A 20,929-nucleotide genomic window follows, 5' to 3' on the forward strand; every position below is an offset into this window, starting at 1 on the left:
CTTGGGGTCATTATCCACTTGGAAGACCCATTTGCGACCAAGCTTTAACTTCCTGACTGATGTCTTGAAATGTTACTTCAATATATCCTCATAATTTTCCTGCCTCATGATGCCATCTGTTTTGTGAAGTGCACCAGTCCCTCCTGCAGCAAAGCACCCACACAACATGATTATGCCACCCCCGTGCATCACGGTTGGGATTGTGTTCTTCGGCTTGCAAGACTCCCCCTTTTTCCTCCAAACATAACGATGGTCATTATGGCCAAACAGTTATATTTTTGTTTCATCAGACCAGGGGACATTTCTCCACAAAGTATGATCTTAGTCCCCATGTGAGGTTGCAAACCATAGTCTGGCTTTTTTATGATGGTTTTGGAGCAGTGCCTTCTTCCTTGCTGAGCGGCCCTTCAGGTTGTCGATATAGGACTCATTTTACTGTGGACATAGATACTTTTGTACCTGTTTCCTCCAGCATCTTCACATGGTCCTTTGCTGTTGTTATGGGATTAATTAGCACTTTTCACACCAAAGTACGTTCATCTCTAGGAGACAGAATGCGTCTCCTTCCTGAGCGTTATGACGGCTGCGTGGCCCCTTGGTGTTTATACTTGCGTACTATTGTTTGTACAGATGAACGTGGTACCTTCAGGCGTTTGGAAATTGCTCTCAAGGATGAACCAGACTTGTGGAGGTCTACAATTGTTTTTCTGAGGTCTTGACTGATTTCTATGGATTTTCTCATGATGTCAAGCAAAGAGGCACTGAGTTTGAAGGTAGGCCTTGAAATACATCCACAGCTACACCTCCAATTGACTCAAATAATGTAAATTAGCCTATCAGAAGCTTCTAAAGCAATGACATAATTTTGTGGAATTCTCCAAGCTGTTTAAAGGCACAGTCAACTTAGTGTATGTAAACTTCTGACCCACTGGATTTGTGATACAGTGAATTAGAAGTGAAATAATCTGTCTGCAAACAATTGTTGGAAACATTACTTGTGTCATGCACGAAGTACATGTCCTTACCGACTTGCCAAAACTATAGTTTGTTAACAAGAAATTTGTGGAGTGGTTGAAAAACGAGTTTTAATGACTCCAATCTAAGTGTATGTAAACTTCCGACTTCAACTGTATATCAACACTGGGTGGTATTCAATCAAACTCACACTGCAGGAAACAATGCACTGCACTAAATGGATTTTTACAAACGTGGATCCAGCACCCAACTTTTTTTAAAGAACCATTTGTAAGTGAGCACCTTGTCTATTATATCATCTTAATTACAGCTAACAGTGAAACAAACATCAAAACAGAACATCGGTATCGGCCCTAAATAAACTATAGTGATATGTGAGAGGGCACCTGCCATCCATCCATCACACTTCCCAGCCCGGGGACAGTGTCGAAAGGTGCCAGCCTGATGCTGATCTCGTCACACCTTCTAACAGCCCCTGTGAAAACCGCTTCACCCGCCATAATCAGGATGTATGCATATCTGTCAGATCTCTCAGTGATGTTATGAGCCTAATCCATATTCACCAACATCAGATTTGTTTCCCTGTTATAGGATAATAATAATCTTCTCCACTCGATTTCTATGCAGAGTCGAGGAATGCTGTCTTTATGCATCAGCACATGCAGATCCCGAACATGATTGAGAATGAGTGAGTTTGTAATGAGTGGGTGTTGAGACAGTGGTAGAGGTGTATGTGAGACTGACACAGAGACACAAAACTGGGGTTAGGGGAGGTGTTGGCTCACCGCACGTCTAATCCTGCAGCCATTGTCTCCAGAGGAATTAGATGAGATTAGGGGAGAAAATCCCCTTTGAGGACAGGGTGTAAGGATTGCAGAACATAATCCATCTATCACACATACACACACTAATAGATCTCCCCCCCCCCCCCCCCCCCACACACACACACACACACATGCACACAGACAGACACCTGACACACACGCACACTTATACTGCTTTTACATAGGATTTATGGTATTTTGCCTATAAAAAAAAAATTGGGCAATGTTTATATGACCCCCTTACAAACAAGCCCATTTCTACGACATTCTTGCCTGCATGTGCCTTTTATACCTCCCGTGTGCATGCCTGTGACAAGTGGTAGTAGTGGTGCGCAGATGTGGGTGGGTGTTTATTGGAATAAATCCATTGAAATACATCCTCAAAAATAAATCCATTATTCATTTGTTTAGGTGGGTCCTAAGAAACATTATAAGACTAATAAAATGTATTTTTAAAACAACAGCATGGTATATTTTGAATTGAATTGTGTTACGTTCAAATGAATGAAATCAAGAGTTCATTCTTTTGTTCATTAAAACAGACAAGGCACACCTAGCTCGATCACAGAGCGCACATATTTTTGTAGTAAGAATATAATGGAACATAACAGAATAAAGTACAACTTGTGTCACGGGAAGGTGTGGAACAGCTTTCATATAAAAAAAGGGATAAAAAGCCCATGTTTCATCTTTTTCCTAGCCACTTTGTCAGGGAGCAGGCGTACGGTCTTACGTTGAGAGTATCTTCATCATGATACTGATAGAAAACAATAGCAATCCTATTTTCAAAAGCATGTGACTCTCGCGTTACTATTTCAACCTCTGCGGGCTTGTGTAGTTGCCTATATGCGATCGAGCAAAATGAAAGGCCTGAACTTGATTTGGGCTACATTATTGCATGCTGAATGTTTCTGATCAGTGATAGTTGAGCAAACGAATAGATGAGCTATACCACTTCCACTTGTTTTATTTAACCTTTATTTAACTAGGCAAGTCAGTTAACAACAAATTCTTATTTACGATGACGGCCTACCCCGGCCTAACCCGGACGACAGTGGGCCAATTGTTCGCCGCCCTATGGGACTCCCAATCACAGCCGGTTGTGATACAGCCTGGAATCAAACCAGGGTCTGTAGTGATGCCTCTAGCACTGAGATGTAGTGCCTTAGACTGCTGTGCCACTCGGGAGCCCAACCAGAAACCATTTTTTGCCCAGCCAGAAACCAATTAACCAAATAGCCTATACAGACAGAGATTCAGTGAAACAGGCTCACATTGATTGAGACAAGTCAGTGGTCTCAAGCTTTTGGTCAGGAGTAGGCCTAGGCTACTAAGCGCCTGAAGAGTAAAATAATCCAATTGTTAAACTATATAACATGCTGGCAAAATGTTCAAATAGATGAGCCAACTAGACAAGACGATCATGAGCAGCACTCACCTCAACTTAGCTAGCATTTCCCCAGCGTAATTGTAGCCGAACCAACATGAAACCGGAGATTCAGTCCCCATGCTTGTCTCAAAGCAGCGCGATGGATCTGTCCCAGTCAAAACAGTGCTGAAATCATCATCTAGTTGACCACACTATTGCTTGGATGACTTAATATTTTTGCCATTCAGTGCTATTTATTCCCGCTGTAATTCTTTATGGATCCATCCAGTTAGGGTTAAGAAAACAGTGCATGCTTAGTGGTGGGCTATGCGGGGAGACATGACATGCTTTACAAAGTTTACAACTGGCAGGAGGAAGGTTAACTGGTGCTGCCTAGCAACCATCAAGAGAGAACCATTTAAGAGCATAGTGCGTGCCACTCAGCATTAAGGCTACGTTTCATACTAAAGGCGTCAGCATGCTTCAGTTCGGCTGGCGCCTAGCAAGTGTGCTCGCAAACTCCCTTAAAAATATATTTGCTCGAAAAACAAAGAAAGAAGAAGAAAAAAAGAAAATAAAAAAAAATAGAAAATCGGTAATAGTTCTGTTTGTCTATCTTGAGACGCCGTAGCCAGAATAGTCCGAATTAATCGAAAATAACTCAAGAAATCTGTCATTCATTTTGACGTTTTTGCCAAGGAGATTTTAGTCGTGCAATTTTACATCTAACTAAAAGGTTTGGTGAATAATCCCTACTGTTGACTAATCACCAACGAATGGACATACCTACGAACACCCGGAAAACCATTGTTGTAGTCCAAAACTAACAAAAACATCACATAAAGGCCCTCAATATATATATGCACAAACTTTTTCCGAACTGTTTCAGATGGGAAGTATTCGGACGCCTTAAGCAGAAGTTTACTGAAATGATTACTAGGTTGTTAGGTCGAAATAAAAGTTTCAGCTTTGATACCGGCAATACCTTTCAGATATAAGTAAAAGTTGGCGGTATGGTAAAGTTGTCAGAAAAAACGTCTTAGTATGAAAGGGATCTTACACAAATGCAGAAAGCCAATTTAGAACGCACAGGGCACACATCTAAGCATGCATACAGCCCCACACCCACACACACAAGCCACTGGGCTCACTTACATCATGGCGTTAACACAGTATAGCAGGTGAATAACGGTGAAGGACTGAAATCGCAGTATGAGTAATCTCGTCACTAGCTTTCTCTGACAGGTGTTGGCGACAGCCAGGGAACTTGATTAAGAGGGAAAGCAAGGAAAGTGGGAACGTGACAGTGGTAAATGCAGAACAGAGAGTATTGGGGGGCACATGTCGGGTCAGGTCAGCGGGCAGTTGTGTGTGTGTGTGTGCACGGTGCATATCAGTTATGTGCGTTACTTCGTCTTTGATTACAACCAAAGCCATTTCTTTCCCAAGGATCGTTCCTCATTACGCTCTCCACGTTAGATTGCACTAGATAGTTCAGCAGACACAAACACATTATTGCCTCATATCTGTCTTGCATTCACGTGTAATGGATTCCCGGTTCCCAAGGGTATATAATCATCCACTTAACCTGGCAGTATAAAGAATGAGAACCAATATGCTGTTGTTTGATTACGGTAGCTACTAGCTTAGCAAGCCTTTCCTGATGCAGACAGTGTTGCTGGTGAGCTAAGGCCAAACAACATGGCCAATGGCATAGGGCTACACTCTCAGAATATAGGAGAACCCTTTCTGCTTCTCTTGGTTCTTCTGTGAAAAGGGTTCTACTATGCATGAAACCCAATAAGGTTCTACCTGGAACCAAAAAGGATTCTTCTATTGGGACAGCCAAAGAACCCTTTAGGATGTAGATAGCCCCTTTCTTTTTCGAGGAGTGTAGAATTCAATCAAACTCTCACTGCAGGTGTAGCTCAACTGTGGTAAAGCTGGCCTCATCGTAATCAGTGCAAGCAGCTTAGAGACGTTGAGTTAAAACTGTTCATTGGTAAATGCAGAGTTCCTCTGAGGTTCTCACCATATAGAATTAGTAAATCGTAGAAATATAATTACACATTCATTGCTACTGTTCACACCCCCGCTGTGGGAACATAAAAGAGTTCTGGTGCCGTAACCCGGACGATCGTGTTTACTAGTTGAAACACACCAGCTGGTAAGTAATTAATGTTTGAAAATTAATTAATTATATTATAGTCCTCTGCATATGCTCCCCCACATTTCCTAACAGACTGACTGGTTGAAACACACATCGTGTTTGTTTCGCAGTAGTGGTCTGATAGAATCCAGCCCTAATTATGTTAGCGAGCGTTTGCAATTTAGCTCGCTTCAAAAAATATAGAACAAAATAGACTAACTCAAAGGAGTCCGAAAACGTTACTCACAGAAGACAATCAAATACACTCCCCACTGGGCAAAAAACACGTTGAATTAAAGTGCCCCCCCCCCCAAAAAAAATAAAAGTTAATGTGATGATGTTCAATCAACATGGAAAACTGATTGGATTTGGAAAAAAGTCATAAACATAAAGGATTTAAATTTTAAAAAATGATGTAACTTTTAACCTAAATCCAATGACATGGTGAATTTTTTTGTTAATTTCACGTTGAATTTCACGTTGAACCAAATGTAAATCAAAACTAGACGTTGAACTGACGTCTGTGCCAAGCGGGTTGGATGTTTAGTTAATGTACCAAAATGTTAATTGAGTTAGTGGAGGACTGTGCATGGAGAAAGAGGATGCTAATTAGTAGACTCACACAGAACCGTAATAATAATAATAGAGAGAACAGTAACATAGAGAGATAAGCACTCCAACAGATTGTGGGCCACTCTTCCACACATCTTTTCCAATAAACATATAGTACCATTTCAGTCATGTTGTTTTTACCCGTAAAATAAAATGATGCACGTATGACTGTACGTCGCTTTGGATAAAAGCATCTGCTAAATGGCATATTTTTTGTATGATATAAAAGAGTACGATTCAGTTTGAAATAATACAAAAAAAAGTGGTGAGTCTAACATTGATCTTACCTCTTTGCATGGCAGGTCTATAGCTTGTGAGATCACTCATATCTTCAAAACCTGAGTTGCATTAAAAACCTCTCTTTTTTTCAATTTTCGCCTAAAATGACATACCCAAATCTACCTGCCTGTAGCTCAGAACCTGAAGCAAGAATATGCATATTATTGATACCATTTGAAAGGAAACACTTTGAAGTTTGTGGAAATGTGAAATGATTGTAGGAGAATATAAGGAGGAGAATATAACACATTAGATCTGGTAAAAGATAATAAACTCAGCAAAAAAAGAAACGTCCCTTTTTCAGGACCCTGTCTTTCAAAGATAATTTGTAAAAATCCAAATAACTTCACAGATCTTCATTGTAAAGTGTTTTAACACTGTTTCCCATGCTTGTTCAATTAACTATAAACTATGAATGAACATGCACCTGAGGAAAAGTTGTTAAGACACTAACAGCTTATAGACGGTTGTCAATTAAGGTCACAGTTATGAAAACTTAGGACACTAAAGAGGCCTTTCTACTGCTTCTGAAAAACACTAAAAGAAGAATGCCCAGGGTCCCTGCTCATCTGCGTGAACATGCCTTAGGCATGCTGCAAGGAGGCATGAGGACAAGCAGATGTGGCCAGGGCAATAAAGTGCAATGTCCATACTGTGAGACGCCTAATACCCTGACTACACCGCTCGCGTCGCATGCGCGAGCGTTGCAAAATAAATGTTGAAATCTATGTTATTCAATTATAGCACCCACACTGCTCGCGCGCGCCAATGAGCGTCTGCGTTGCCAAGAGCTAAAATAGAAGTCAGTTCTATTTCTGACACAGATGACGCTGCAAGTCCTGCCTCTCCCATCTCCTCATTGGTTTATAGAAGCAGGTACCCACGTGCCATCTCCTCATTGGTTATACCCACATGGGTGACTGAAAGATGAACGAGGTCAGTGGCGGTAATGCACCTAATTTATGAAAGTTGCCAATCGCAATATAAAGTCAAGAGAAGAAAAAGCCTGGAAGGAGGAGAGATGACTAGAAACGATTCAGTTGACCATTTTGTGTGTGGATTAATTGTCGGAGTAGAGGACCTTGTGCATTTCAGGTAAAATAACAACTCAATGTTTATATCCCAGGACAAATTAGCTAGTAACAGCAAGCTAGCTAAATAGTACAAATTAGCCAGCAAGTGCAAGCTACCTAGCTAAATTGCCATAAATGTTTAATGCTTTTCGACCTGTCCCCAAATTAATGTAATTGGTTCAGAGTTTGTTTTGATATTTTAACCTGCGTGTTGTGAACGCGTTTGGTGTGGGGGGACAAAATCCATTTATGCACAATGGCGCAGGCGCGCAGCCGGTTTGGGTTCCGTGTAAGACAGCGCTACAGGGAGACAGGGCGGACAGCTGATCGTCCTCGCAGTGGCAGACCACGTGTAACAACACCTGCACAGGATCAGCACATCCGAACATCACACCTGCGGGACAGGTACAGGATGGCAACAACAACTGCCCGAATTACACCAAAAACGCACATTCCTTCCATCAGTGCTCAGAAGGTCCGGAATAGGCTGAGAGAGGCTGGACTGAGGGCTTGTAGGCCTGTTGTAAGGCAGGGCCTCACCAGACATCACCGGCAACGTCACCTATGGGCAGAAGCCCACCATCACTGGACCAGACAGGGCTGGCAAAAAGTGCTCTTCACTGACGAGTCGCGGTTTTGTCTCACCAGGGGTGATGGTCGGATTCGCGTTTATCGTCGAAGGAATGAGCGTTACACCGAGGCCTGTACTCTGGATCGATTTGGAGGTGGAGGGTCCATCATGATCTGGGGCGGTGTGTCACAGCATCATCGGACTGAGCTTGTTGTCATTTCAGACAATCTCAACGCTGTGCGTTACAGGGAAGACATCCTCCCCCCTCATGTGGTACCCTTCCTGCAGGCTCATCCTGACATGACCCTCCAGCATGACAATGACACCAGCCATACTGCTCGTTCTGTGTGTGATTTCCTGCAAAACAGGAATGTCAGTGTTCTGCCATGGCCAGCGAAGAGCCCGGATCTCAATCCCATTTAGCACGTCTGGGACCTGTTGGACCGGAGGGTGAGGGCTAGGGCCATTCCCCCCCAGAAAGGTCCGGGAACTTGCAGGTGCCTTGGTGGAAGAGTGGGGTAACATCTCACAGCAAGAACTGGAAAATCTGGTGCAGTCCATGTGAAGGAGATGCACTGCAGTACTTAATGCAGCTGGTGGCCACACCAGATACTGACTGTTACTTTAGATTTTGACCCCCTCGTTGTTCAGGGACACATTATTCAATTTCTGTTAGTCACATGCCTTTGGAACTTGTTCAGTTTATGTCTAAGTTGAATCTTGTTATGTTCATTCAAATATTTACACATGTTAAGTTTGCTGAAAATAAACGGAGTTGACAGTGAGAGGACGTTTCTTTTTTTGCTGAGTTTACAAAGAAAAAAATGTGGGTTTTTTGGTGTTTTTTTTCTCTATCATCTTTGAAATACAAGAGAAAGGACGAAATGTAATTTCAGGTGAGGCGCAATTTAGATTTTGGCCACTAGATGGCAGTAGTGTATGTGCACAGTTTAAGACTGATCCAATGAACCATTGCATTTCTGTTCAAAATGTTGTATCAAGACTGCCCAAATGTGCCTAATTGGTTTATTAATACATTTTAAAGTTCATAACTGTGCACTCTCCTCAAACAATAGCATGGTATTATTTCACTGCAATAGCTACTGTAAATTGGACAGTGCAGTTAGATTAACAATAATGTAAGCTTTCTGCCCATATCAGATATGTATATGTCCTGGGAAATGTTCTTGTTACTTATAAACGCGTGGGACGGTTGAGCTAACGTAGGCTAATGTGATTAGCATGAGGTTGTAAAGTAACAAGAACATTTCCCAGGACATAGCTGTCCAACATGACTCCAAACCAAAGATGTTAAACAGTAGGCCTACACAACAGTGGTGGCTGGGAGAGGTGGGGAGGATTGACAACTTATTTAAATCGGCAGACAATTTGCTAGAACAGAATGTTGATAGTCATAATACTTAATACGTTCCAATTGGCTTATTTGTCTCAGGTCGGTGTATTTTTTTTCTTTTTTCTGCATATCTATCTGACTTATGCTAATGTTCTGGTGACTGGTGAAAAGAAATAGCAGGAAAGAAAACTGGAGCACATATGGAAATGAAAGTAGGTGAGAAAAGGGGAGTGTTTAGTAGAACACCTATTTATGTTTGGGGAATGAGATCGACAGAGAGGGTAATTGTGGGACGAGGGAACCAACTCCAGTAGTTGATGTAATGATAAAAAGGGCAAAACACTAAATAACTACCAAACACACAATCCCTCAGACTAGTTAATTCACACACACTACCATGTTTCTTGACAATGTTGACATGCGGTGAGACACACTTCTGTTTGACTATCTTTCCCACCGGTGGTCAATTTAAACACCGCACGTTCACAGAAATGTGACACTATATCCCAACAGTGTCAAACCTGCTGATGCAGTAAGTCCTTTGTGGCCTCATTCAGCTTTTAAATCAAAGTAGCCATAACACCACTGTCACCCAGGAAGTAAACAATGCCAGAGTGAGCACAAAATATGTGTTTGTTTCATAAATAACGTCCCCTGCCTCCCTCTCCTAGCATAGGAACGCTTGACAGCCGGCATGTCATTATCCCTAATTGCATCTTCACTCTCTCCAAAGACACCGGGAAGAGTAATTCAACTGCACAAAAAAACAATGAGAGTCAGTCAACTACTGCAGATTAACAATATCGAATCAGGCTAATGTTGTAAATGTTCTGAAAACAATTGAGAACACATATACTGTATAACACATAGCAGAGCGAGAGAGAGAGACACTGAAAGTTAGAGAGAGAGAGAAAGGCAGACAGAGAGAGCAGGAGGGGTACTGAGAGTAAGCGGTAGACAGAGTAGAAGAGAGAGAACGGGGAGGAATGAGAGACTGTGCACTGGGACTCTGATCAGGCTCACAATTTTTTCAAAAACAGAGGGAATACTTGATCTAGGAAAATCTATGGCTGTGTGAACCGTGCCTCAAACTTTACCCAGAATGTATTTTTGAAAGAAAGCAGAAGATAAGGGAAGCTTCAGCATCAACACACTCTTCCCGATTTCCAACAGATTTGTTGCCATGGCAACTAAACCCCCGGGCTGAGCAAGTAAAACAGCACCTTGTGAACTTCTCAATGAGAGAGCGAGTCACTGTAGACTGTGGTGTGGCGGACCATGCATGCTAATGATATAATGGAGGACCTTGTTAGGGTTTAAACTAATAGAAGCAAATACATTTACATAAGTTTCCATTTGGTTGATTGATTTGTTGTCTTAGTGTGCTTATTTGTTCAACAATGGATCTCTATTTACCTCTCTGAAGACAGCAAATCACCATCTAGCAACTTCGCAAGATGAAACACCAATCCATGATGGGTGATCTGCATGGAGTCTGGTGTGGCTCAGTTGGAAAAGCATGGCACTTGCTGAGTTACGATTGTGGGTTTGATTCCCACTGGGCCCACCCATGTGAAAATGTAGACACACACTACTATAAGTCACTTTGGATAAGAGTGTCTGGTAATTGGCATATACTGTATATAACACATTTGCAAAAATGTCTAAAAACATCTTTTCACATTGTCATTATGGAGTTTTGTGTGTAGATAGATGAGAAAAAAATCTATTTAATACATTTTGTATTGAGGCTGTAAAACAACTGTCACGCCCTGACCTTAGAGATCATTTTTATGTCTCTATTTTGGATGGTCAGGGCGTGAGTTGGGGTGGGCACTCTGTTTTGTGTTCTATGTTTTCTTTACTGTGTGTTTGGCCGGGTGTGGTTCTCAATCAGAGGCAGCTGTCTATCATTGTCTCTGATTGAGAACCATACTTAGGTATCCTTTTGCCACCTGTGTGTTGTGGGTAGTTGTTTTCTGTTTTGTGTCTGCACCAGACAGGACTGTTTCGTTTGTTCCGTTTTGTATTTTTATTGTTCTAGTGTTCAGTGTTATTAAAAGTCATGAACGCGTACCACGCTGCACCTTGGTCCTCTCCTTCTTCCTCAGACGTACGTCGTTACAACAACAATGTGGAATAAGTCAAGGGGTATGAATACTTTCTGAAGGCACTGTTTACCTCACATGCGACCTACGAGCTGACAAGGTAAAAAATATGTCGTTCTGCCCCTGAACAAGACAGTTAACCCACTGTTCCTAGGCCGTCATTGTAAATAAGAATTTGTTCTTATTAACTGACCTGCCTAGTTAAATAAAGGTAAAATTAAAAAAATTCAATGATAAGACTATGTAATGTGTATGTCAAGAAAGTCTATTAAACTGAATAGCTGACCAAATGTAACATTCTAGAAAAACCATGTGCAATCATGTATTATAGGTTTAGCTGACTAAGACCAAGGAATGGTCATGAGAAACGAATATCAAAGCAAGTATTTTAACTTTGCAAAAATGAATGGATTCACATACAAGGCATAAAGCCTAAGCTACATTAAGGCAATACTGACATTAACAAAACATAATTATAGGCATTTACAGTGCATTTGGATAGTATTCAGACCCCTTCACTTTTCCCACATTTTGTTACGCTACAGCCATATTCTAAAATGGATTTAAATTGTTTTTTCCCCCTCATCAATCTACACACAATACCTCATAATGACAAAGCGAAACAGGCTTGCAGGCATTTTTGCAAAAAATGTTTAAAAAAAAAATACAAGTATTCAGACCCTTTACTCAGTACTTTGTTGAAGCACCTTTGGCAGCGATTACAGCCCCGAGTCTTCTTGGGTATGACGCTAAAAGCTTGGCACACCTGTATTTGGTGAGTATCTCCCATTCTTCTCTGTAGATCCTCTCAAGCTCTGTCAGGTTGGATGGGGAGCGTCGCTGCACAGCTACTTCCAGGTCTCTCCAGAGATGTTCGATCGTGTTCAAGTCCGGGCTCTGGCTGGGCCACTCAAACACATTCAGAGACTTCCCTCCAAGGCCACTCCTGCATTGTCTTGGCTGTGTGCTTAGGGTGATTGGCCTGTTGGAAGGTGAACATTTTCCCCAGTCTGATGTCCTGAGTGCTCTGGAGCGGGTTTTCATCAAGGATCTTTCTGTACTTTGCTCCGTTCATCTTTCCCTCGATTCTGACTAGTCTCCCAGTCCCTTCCGCTGAAAAACATCTCCACAGCATGATGCTGCCATCACCATGCTTCACCGTAGGGATGGTGCCAGGTTTCCTCCAGACGTGAAGCTTGACATTCAGGCAAAAGAGTTGACAGACAGAGAATCTTATTTCTCATGGTCTGAGAGTCATTTAGGTGCCTTTTGGCAAACTCCAAGTGGGCTGTCAAGTGCCTTTTACTGAGGAGTGGCTTCCGTCTGGCCACTCTACCATTAAGGCCTGATTGGTGGAGTGCTGAAGAGGTGGTTGTTCTACTGGAAGGTTCTCCCATCTCCACAGAGGAACTCTGGAGCTCTGTCAGAGTGACCATCGGGTTATTGGTCACCTCCCTGACCAAGGCCCTTCTACCCCTACTGCTCAGGTTGGCCGAACAGCCAACTATAAGAAGAGTCTTGGTGGTTCCAAACTTCTTCCATTTAAGAATGATAGAGGCCACTGTGTTCTTGGGAACCTTCAATGCTGCATACATTTTTTGGTTCCCTTCCCCAGATCTGTGCCTCGACACAATCCTGTCTCGGAGCTCTATGGACAATTCCTTCAACCTCATGACTTTTTTCTCTGACATGCACTGTCAATTGTGGGATCATATAGACATGTGTGTGCCTTTCCAAATCATATCCAATCAATTGAATTTACCACAGGTGGACTCTAATCAAGTTGTTGAAACATCTTACGGATGATCAACGGAAACAGAAACGCACCTGAGCTTAATTTTGAGTCTAATAGCAAAAGGTCTGAATGCTTATGTAAATAAGGTATTTATTTTTTATACATTTGAAAAAATTGATAAAAACCTGTTTTCGCTTTGTCATTATGGGGTAGAGTGTGTAGATTGATGAGGATTTTTTTTATTTAATCGATTTTAGAAAAAGGCTGTAAGATAACAACTTGTGGGAAAAGTCAAGGGGTCTGAACACTTTCCGAATGCACTGTAGATCCTAAGGTTAACTGACAAGACAAAGCATGAACAAAGAGATGCCCACTAGGCCAGAGGCCTAGGAAATTAGAATTGATCATACAACCTTCCTCCGTGGACTAGATATAGTATAAGAGACAGAACAATGGTGTTTCACTCCATTTATAACATCTGAAGGTCAAACGACTTATAACATCTGAAGGCCAATCAAACGATACCAAGTTTACAGTAACCTGAACACCCAGGCCCAATCTCCACAGGGTGTCACAGCATATAAAGGCTTGTGTGGGGGGGATGAGACCAACGTAAATAAGACAGAATTCCTGAGAAGACAATAAAATCCCTTTGTATAGAGTCATTTAGAGTTCCACCGGTACAGATACAAGTTACCATAGACATCCTACATCCGTATAGGATGGCATAAAAGTTATCCTCAGAGGACAAGTTTAGATAGATACAAGACATGTCTGCTGTAGGATTATTATATCACATTAAATCGGTCCTCTGGATACTGTAGAGAGAGATATATAATTTGGCCCCTTTGAGGGGGGAAGGGCTGACTGATCCCTGGGAATTGTCCGTTGTGTCTTCCTTGTGTGCCTGGGCCATTTGCAATTCAGACCCAGATGACAGATCTCATTTACATAAGTATTCACACCCCCTTGCTGTGACACTCCAAATTGAGCTCAGGTGCATCCAATTTCCTTTGCTCATCCTTGAGATGTCACTACAACTTGGTAGGAGTCCACTTGTGGCCAATTCAATTGTTTGTACATGATTTAGAAAGAAACACGCCTGTCTATAGGGTCCCACAGTTGACAGTGCATGTCAGAGCAGAAACTATACCATGAAGTTCAAGGAACTGTCTGTAGAGTTCTGAGATGAGGCATATATCTGGGTAAGGGTATAAAACAAATGTCTAGTGTTGAAAGTTTCCAAGAGCACAGTGGTCTCTGTCATTGGGCAATGGAAAAAGTATGGATCTACCCAGACTCTGACTAGAGCTGGCCATCCAACCAAAAAGGACCTTGGTCAGGGAGGTGACCAATAACCCAATGACCACTCTGCCAGAACAACAGAGTTCCTTGGCTGATATGGAGAACCTGCCAGACGGACAAGTCTCTACAGCACTTCACCAATCTGGGCTTTATGGGAGAGTGGCCATACGGAAGCCACTCCTGAGAAAAAGGCACATGACAGCATACCTAGAGTTTGCAAAAAGTCAAGTCCTCTGAGAGGATAAGGCCTCTGAGAGCATAAGGCAAAATACTCTGTGGTCTGATAAGACAAAAATGTAACTCTTTAGCCTGAATGCAAAGCGCTATGTCTGGAGAAAACCAGGCACAGCTCATCACCCGTCTAACTCCGTCCCTACCGTGAAGCATGGTGGTGGTAGCATCATGTTATGGGGATGCTTTTCAGCGGCAGGGACTGTGAGACTGGTAAGGATAGAGGGAACAATGAATGGCGCCAAATACAAGCAAATCCTTGATAAGAAGTGCAAACGACCTTAGATTGAGGCAAAGATTTGTGTTCCAACAGGACAATGACCCCAAGCATACAGCCAAAGCAACACTGGCATGACTTCAAAACAAGAATGTGAAATCCCTTGATTGGCCCAGCCAAAGCCCAGACTTGAATCCCATTGAAAATCTGTGGAAAGACTTGAAGATTGCTGTTCACCGCAGCTCCCCACTTAATTTAACAGATCTTAAGAAAATTTGCATGGAAATATGGGAGAAAATCCCCCAATCCAGATGTGCAAAGCTGATACAGACATACCCATAATGACTCAAAGCTGTAATCGCCTAAATGGTGCTTCTACAAAAAACGCAATTCTGATTGGCTGGGCCTGGCTACCAAGTGGTTGGGCCTATACCCTCCCAGGCCCACCCATGGCTGCGCCCCTGCCCAGTCATGTGAAATCCATAGATGAGGGCCTAATGAATTTATTTCAATTGACTGATTCCCTTATATGGACTGTAACTCAGTAAAATCTTTGAAATTGTTGCATGTTGTGTTTATATTTTTGTTCAGTATAATATGCTTATATGCTAACGACGTGCGACAGACACTGGGAGCTAATTGAGGATATAATTACAACAAACACCCTGAACTGAAATGGATATTTGTTCAATGAGGAAGTGTCATATTAGCTGCACTGTGACACTTCAGCTGTATTTATAATATTTGCAAACTGGAGGAGAGCAGCGGGGAGGATGAGGTGAAAAGGGGAGTGGAAAATGAGTCTTTAAAAAGGACTTATTTGCAATAGATAGATAATGCAGCAACCATGTCGCTAAATACAGCACTCTGCGGCCTGCTGACTATCAAGAGCGGGCTCTTCAACAAAGTGCTTGTGGATTGTGCTAGACATGCATGAGGTCCCTGGTTCAAGTCCAGCTCCTGGCTCTATCCCCCAAATTCACAACAGCGCGTGTTAAACATTTGTTTGTGTTATAATACTTCATGTCATACAGTAAAGAGATTTTAGCTCATTGAAAGGCGCTATACAATATAGCACAAGAGCATTATCACAGTATACACCAGGCATACACAATACCACCTTATCAAACCGATCAGATATACAAGAAGGCTCCTCAGTCAGCTGATTACACATTCATGTGTGACAGAGTTTCACCATCGGACTATTGAGTTGTGGACTGAATGAAGCCGCCATCTTGACAAGCACTCAATCTCACTACTGTGCCAGATTACAGGGTATCAAGATAAGCTCTTGATACCCTGTCACTCTCCAGAGGTCTAAATAGCCCCATGTAAAACCATCAAAATATTAATGAGCCTTCTTTTGCAAAGTGTACTCATTTTGAGGGAACTTCCCACAGAATGATTGGCAAACAACCATTCATTCGTGACATTCTGGACAACAGTTTGAAATGCCGTACAGAGTAAATCAACGTAGTCTCGCTGAAATACAAAATAAATATACTTGAAAACGAGAGAGAGACAGAGAGACAGAGCGTGAAAGACGAGAGACAGAGCAAGAGACAGATGTTGCTATTGTTGCCCAAATGTTTATTGTCGTGCAAAGGGTGTGTTGGTGAGACTGAGAGGGAGGAAGAGTGTGTGGTGGAGGCATTTGGTTTTTCACTCCACTTCACGTCAGCACTCTCCTCCCACACAATAGGAAACAAACAAAACACACTTCAAAATAGGTCCAACGTGGCCTTGATCACATCGGCATCTGATCTCACAACCAACCTGACAAGAGGCACAATGGTACATTCTGTGAAGTGTATGTATGCAGTACAGTGCCTGTCTAGTGCTAGTTGTACATCTCCCTCTCTCTCCCTTTATATTTTCCCTTTAGAAGGCAGCACCTGTATGTACAAATCTTTCTTTCCACTTAAAAGGGCCTCTCTGTGCATTGTCCAGGAATACACACACACTCACTACACGTGCTTTTACCACACACGCACACCCACCCACACATGTATGCACACAGACAAACGCTCTACAAACTTGAGCCTAGTGGTTAGAATGTTGGGCCAGTAACCAAAAGGTTGCTAGTTCGAATCCCCAAGGTGAAACATCTGTCGTTCTACTCTTGAGCAAGGCAGTTAACCCCCCCACAACAACAGCTCCCTGGGCGCCCAATGTGGAAGCCCCCTCGCACCTCTCCAATTCAGAGGGGTTGGCTTGAAAGCAGAAGTCAAGTTTCGGTTGGACCTCGTGTGCAATTGATGATACAAAACATGTATTTATTAAAACCTTCTATTTCTCTTTCTCCCTCTCTTTTACACACACACACACACACACACACACACACACACACACACACACACACACACACACACACACACACACACACACACACACTCCTACTATACAGAGTTGGGTTGGCTTGTCCACTCTCAGTGGAGCCAGTGTTTGTGATAATTATCCCAACCCGAATGTTGGCACACCAAGAGGGAGCCACAAGTCGCACACAAAACTCTCAGGGACAATAAAAACCACCAGCTGCAGGAGTAAAACGTAAACCCTCCCTCTGCTTTCTCCATCCCCTCTTTTTTATCGTTCCTGTTAAAACTGATTTTCAAATACTTTTCAAAAACTTGGCCTTGTTAGTGAACACAACAGGAAAAACACGGCTAAATATAAAAGCCCAAACTTGGGGTATGCCTCTTCCATTTGCTCTCGGTGCAAGTCAACGTAAACAGCGGGCTACAGCCAACTGAGTAGTCAGAGTTCATCAGTTCACCCGCGTTGGCCTGTTGAAGCGTGGGAGCGCATGCGGAGGAGGCTGTGTCTGTGCTCTCACTACGTTTACTAAGCTCAGCGTTGCCATAACACCCAACACATTCTTCAGCATATTGCTGCAATATACAACATCAACAAGAATTTCATTGATTTGAATGACAAGTCACTTTGATGGTCTTCAGTTGGTTGGTCAAAACATACAGTGCATTTGGAAAGTATTCAGATCCCTTGACTTTTTAGACATTTTGTTACATTACCGACTTATTCTAAAATGGATTAAATAGTTTTTTCCCCCTCATCAATCTACACACAATACCCCATAATGACAAAGCAAAAAAACTGTTTTTAGACATTTTTGTACTGTTGTTGGCAATGATTACAGTCTTCTAGGACTTAAACCTGATTGAACATCTCTGGAGTGACCTGAAAATAGCTGTGCAGCGACGCTCCCCATCCAACCTGACAGAGCTTGAGACGATCTACAAGCTTGGCACACCTGTATGTAGGGAGTTTTTCCCAATCTTCTCTGCAGATCGTCTCAAGCTCTGTCAGATTGGATGGGGAGCGTCGCTGCACAGCTATTTTCAGGTCACTCCAGAGATGTTCAATCAGCTTTAAGTCCTGGCTGGGCCACTCAGAGACTTGTCGTAAAGCGGTGTGTTGGCTGTGTGATTAGGGTCATTGTCCTGTTGTCTGAGGTCCTGAGTGCTCTGGAGAAGGTTGTCATCAAGGAACTTTCTGTACTTTGCTCCTTTCATCTTTCCCTCAATTCTGCCTAGTCTCCCAGTCCCTGCCGCTGAAAAACATGCCCACAGCATGATGCTGCCACCTCTATGCTTCACTGTAGGGATGGTGCCAGGTTTCCTCCAAACGTGACGCTTGGCATTCAAAGCGGGCTGCCATGTGCCTTTTACTGAGGAGTGGCTTCAGTCTGGCCATCATAAAGGCCTGATTGGTGGAGTGCTGCAGTTCTACTGCTTCCAGTTCTACTGGAAGGTTCTCCCATCTCCACAGAGGAACTCTGGAGCTCTGTCAGAGTGACCATCGGGTTCTTGGTCACCTCCCTGACCAAGGCCCTTCTCCCCCGATTGCTCAGTTTGACAGACGGCCAACTCTAGAACGAGTCTTGGTGGTTCCAAACTTCTTCCATTTAAAAATGATGGAGGCCACTGTGTTCTTCGGGACCTTCAATGCTGCAGATCTGTGCCTCAACAAAATCCTGTCTCAGAGCTCTATGGACAATTCCTTCCACCTCATGGATTGGTTTTTGCTCTGACATGCACTGTCAACTGTGGGACCTTATATAAACAGGTGTGTGCCTTTCCAAATGACACTAAACAAATCAATCAATTGAATTTACCACAGGTGGACTCCAATCAAGTTGTAGGAACATCTCAAGGGTGATCAATGGGAACAGGATGCACCTGAGCTCAATTTAGTCTCATAGCAAATGGTCTGAATACTTATGTAAATAAGGTATTTTTGTTTTTCATTTTTCATACATTTGAAAACGTTTCTAAAAATCTGTTTTCACTTTGTCATTATGGGGTATTGTGTGTAGATTGATGAGGATTTTTTATTTATTTTAAATACATTTTAGAATAAGGCTGCAACGTAACAAGATGTGGAAAAAAGTCAAGGGGTCTGAATACTTACCGAATGCACTGAAAATTGAAGTTAACACATTTGTAATAGAAAAAATCCTAAGTTCCTATACCAGCCTGTAAGACCACATAAAGTATTCTTGTCCTATGATGAAATTGTACTGTAGGGCTGATCAGCCTGCCTTTATCTGTGGGTATGAGTTGGGCAGTCAGTGATGCTCAATGTTCCTCTTCCAAAAGAAGGAAAGCCAATACAAGGGAGGGAACAGCTCCAGGAATGCTTGGAATTCTGAAATGTTGTTCTCTAGGGAAAGTTTATTTCTGTCTTTCATCTGGAACCAGGGGAAAGTTTCTCTCTGACACCCGTTCTTGTTCCTCACTCCACAGGTACCCACTGTATATTATAGCCTCATTATTGTAATTTTATTGTGTTCTTTTTCTTTCTGCTAAACATTTTCTTAAAACTGCATTGTTGGTTAACGGCTTGTAAAGTAAGCATTTTACTGTAAGGTCTACACTTGTTGTATTCAGCACATGTGACAACTAAAATGTGATTTGATTTTGATTTGAAGAAAAAAAAAACATGAGATAAATTTGAATCATCACGTGGTTGCTATGGGATTGGATAAATATTGACTTAGTAAATTAGTAGCCCTAAGTAGCCTATGTGAAGGAAAAACACCACCATAATGCTAACTCTCCTAAGGGATATTGGTGTGATTTTGAAGATGTTGACATGATGATAAGAAATTGCTTGTTGCCATGACCATGTATCCAAAACCCTTCCCAAAAGTATTAAAGTTGCAGTCATAATATTAAATAGTTATTATCTGTGTGTGTGTCAGAAAATATCAAATTAACATAGCTTGCCCAGCACATTAGCATCAATTAGTATGTTAGCTAGGTCTGTAATCTGGGAATTGGCTGAAAATATCAATATTGCCAGGGAAATGTAGGCTTACCTCTATCTTTTCTCGTCAATAACGGTCCTCCCTGTTGGATACTCGGTGAGTAGCCTAACTTTCAGTCTCTCTCTCTCTCCCTCTCCCTCTCTCTCTCTCTAGATGTGTCTCTTTTGTGCGTGAGGTTCCCGTTGTAAAACCAGAACCGCTTTAAAATATATCAGTACTGTAGAAATAGTAGCCTACACATTTGAATTCCCGTTGGGCGAACACGTTTATGGAGCTCCGCAATGGTGATGATAGGCTACATTTCAATCAGTTTAAATGCACTCCTTCTCCAGTACAAAAGGTGTCAGTAACACCATTTCTGTTTCCCTGTTTTACGCTGTGGTCCTAGACGCAGTTCCAGGAAGTGTTAATTAACGTCATGGTAGCAACACTAGCTGGATCACCATTAATACTTCCGGTTTTCGGATTTAGCCTCAAAAATAAAAGTACGCTGTAAACGCTATGTGTATGCTATAGCATCCCATTGGTTCCTGCATGAACGCCACACCTAGTGCACTACATTGGTTCCTGTATGAACACACCCGTATCCCCCTTACGCCTCGATCACACCGACAGGGTTTGCATTTTGTATACACCAGAAATACATTCATTTCTGATGGAACTCTGCGTTTGCCTTGCATCATTTCTTTGCATAGGCAGTTGCAATGCGTTCCCTGTGGTGCATACGTTGGATTTATCGAACATATGTGTCAAACTGTATGTGAAGACCGAAATGGTAGCAGAAGGTGAATGTTGAACTTTTGTTGCACACATATCAGATATGCTGCATACTATTTT

General features: G+C 42.3%; 1 protein-coding gene across 1 annotated transcript in view; it reads right to left on the bottom strand.

Annotated features, from left to right (window-relative positions):
• The window catches only part of LOC129834265 (tetraspanin-4-like), a 124,466-nt gene extending 103,980 nt beyond the window's left edge, over positions 1-20,486 (bottom strand). Inside the window, exon 1 of the mRNA XM_055899106.1 lies at positions 20,144-20,486. The gene's annotated coding sequence lies outside the window, so the exon portion shown is untranslated. The remainder of the gene's footprint in view (positions 1-20,143) is intronic.
• Positions 20,487-20,929: the final 443 nt, after the last annotated feature.

Source organism: Salvelinus fontinalis, chromosome 35, assembly GCF_029448725.1.
Source record: "Salvelinus fontinalis isolate EN_2023a chromosome 35, ASM2944872v1, whole genome shotgun sequence".
Classification (NCBI taxonomy): Eukaryota; Metazoa; Chordata; class Actinopteri; order Salmoniformes; family Salmonidae; genus Salvelinus; species Salvelinus fontinalis.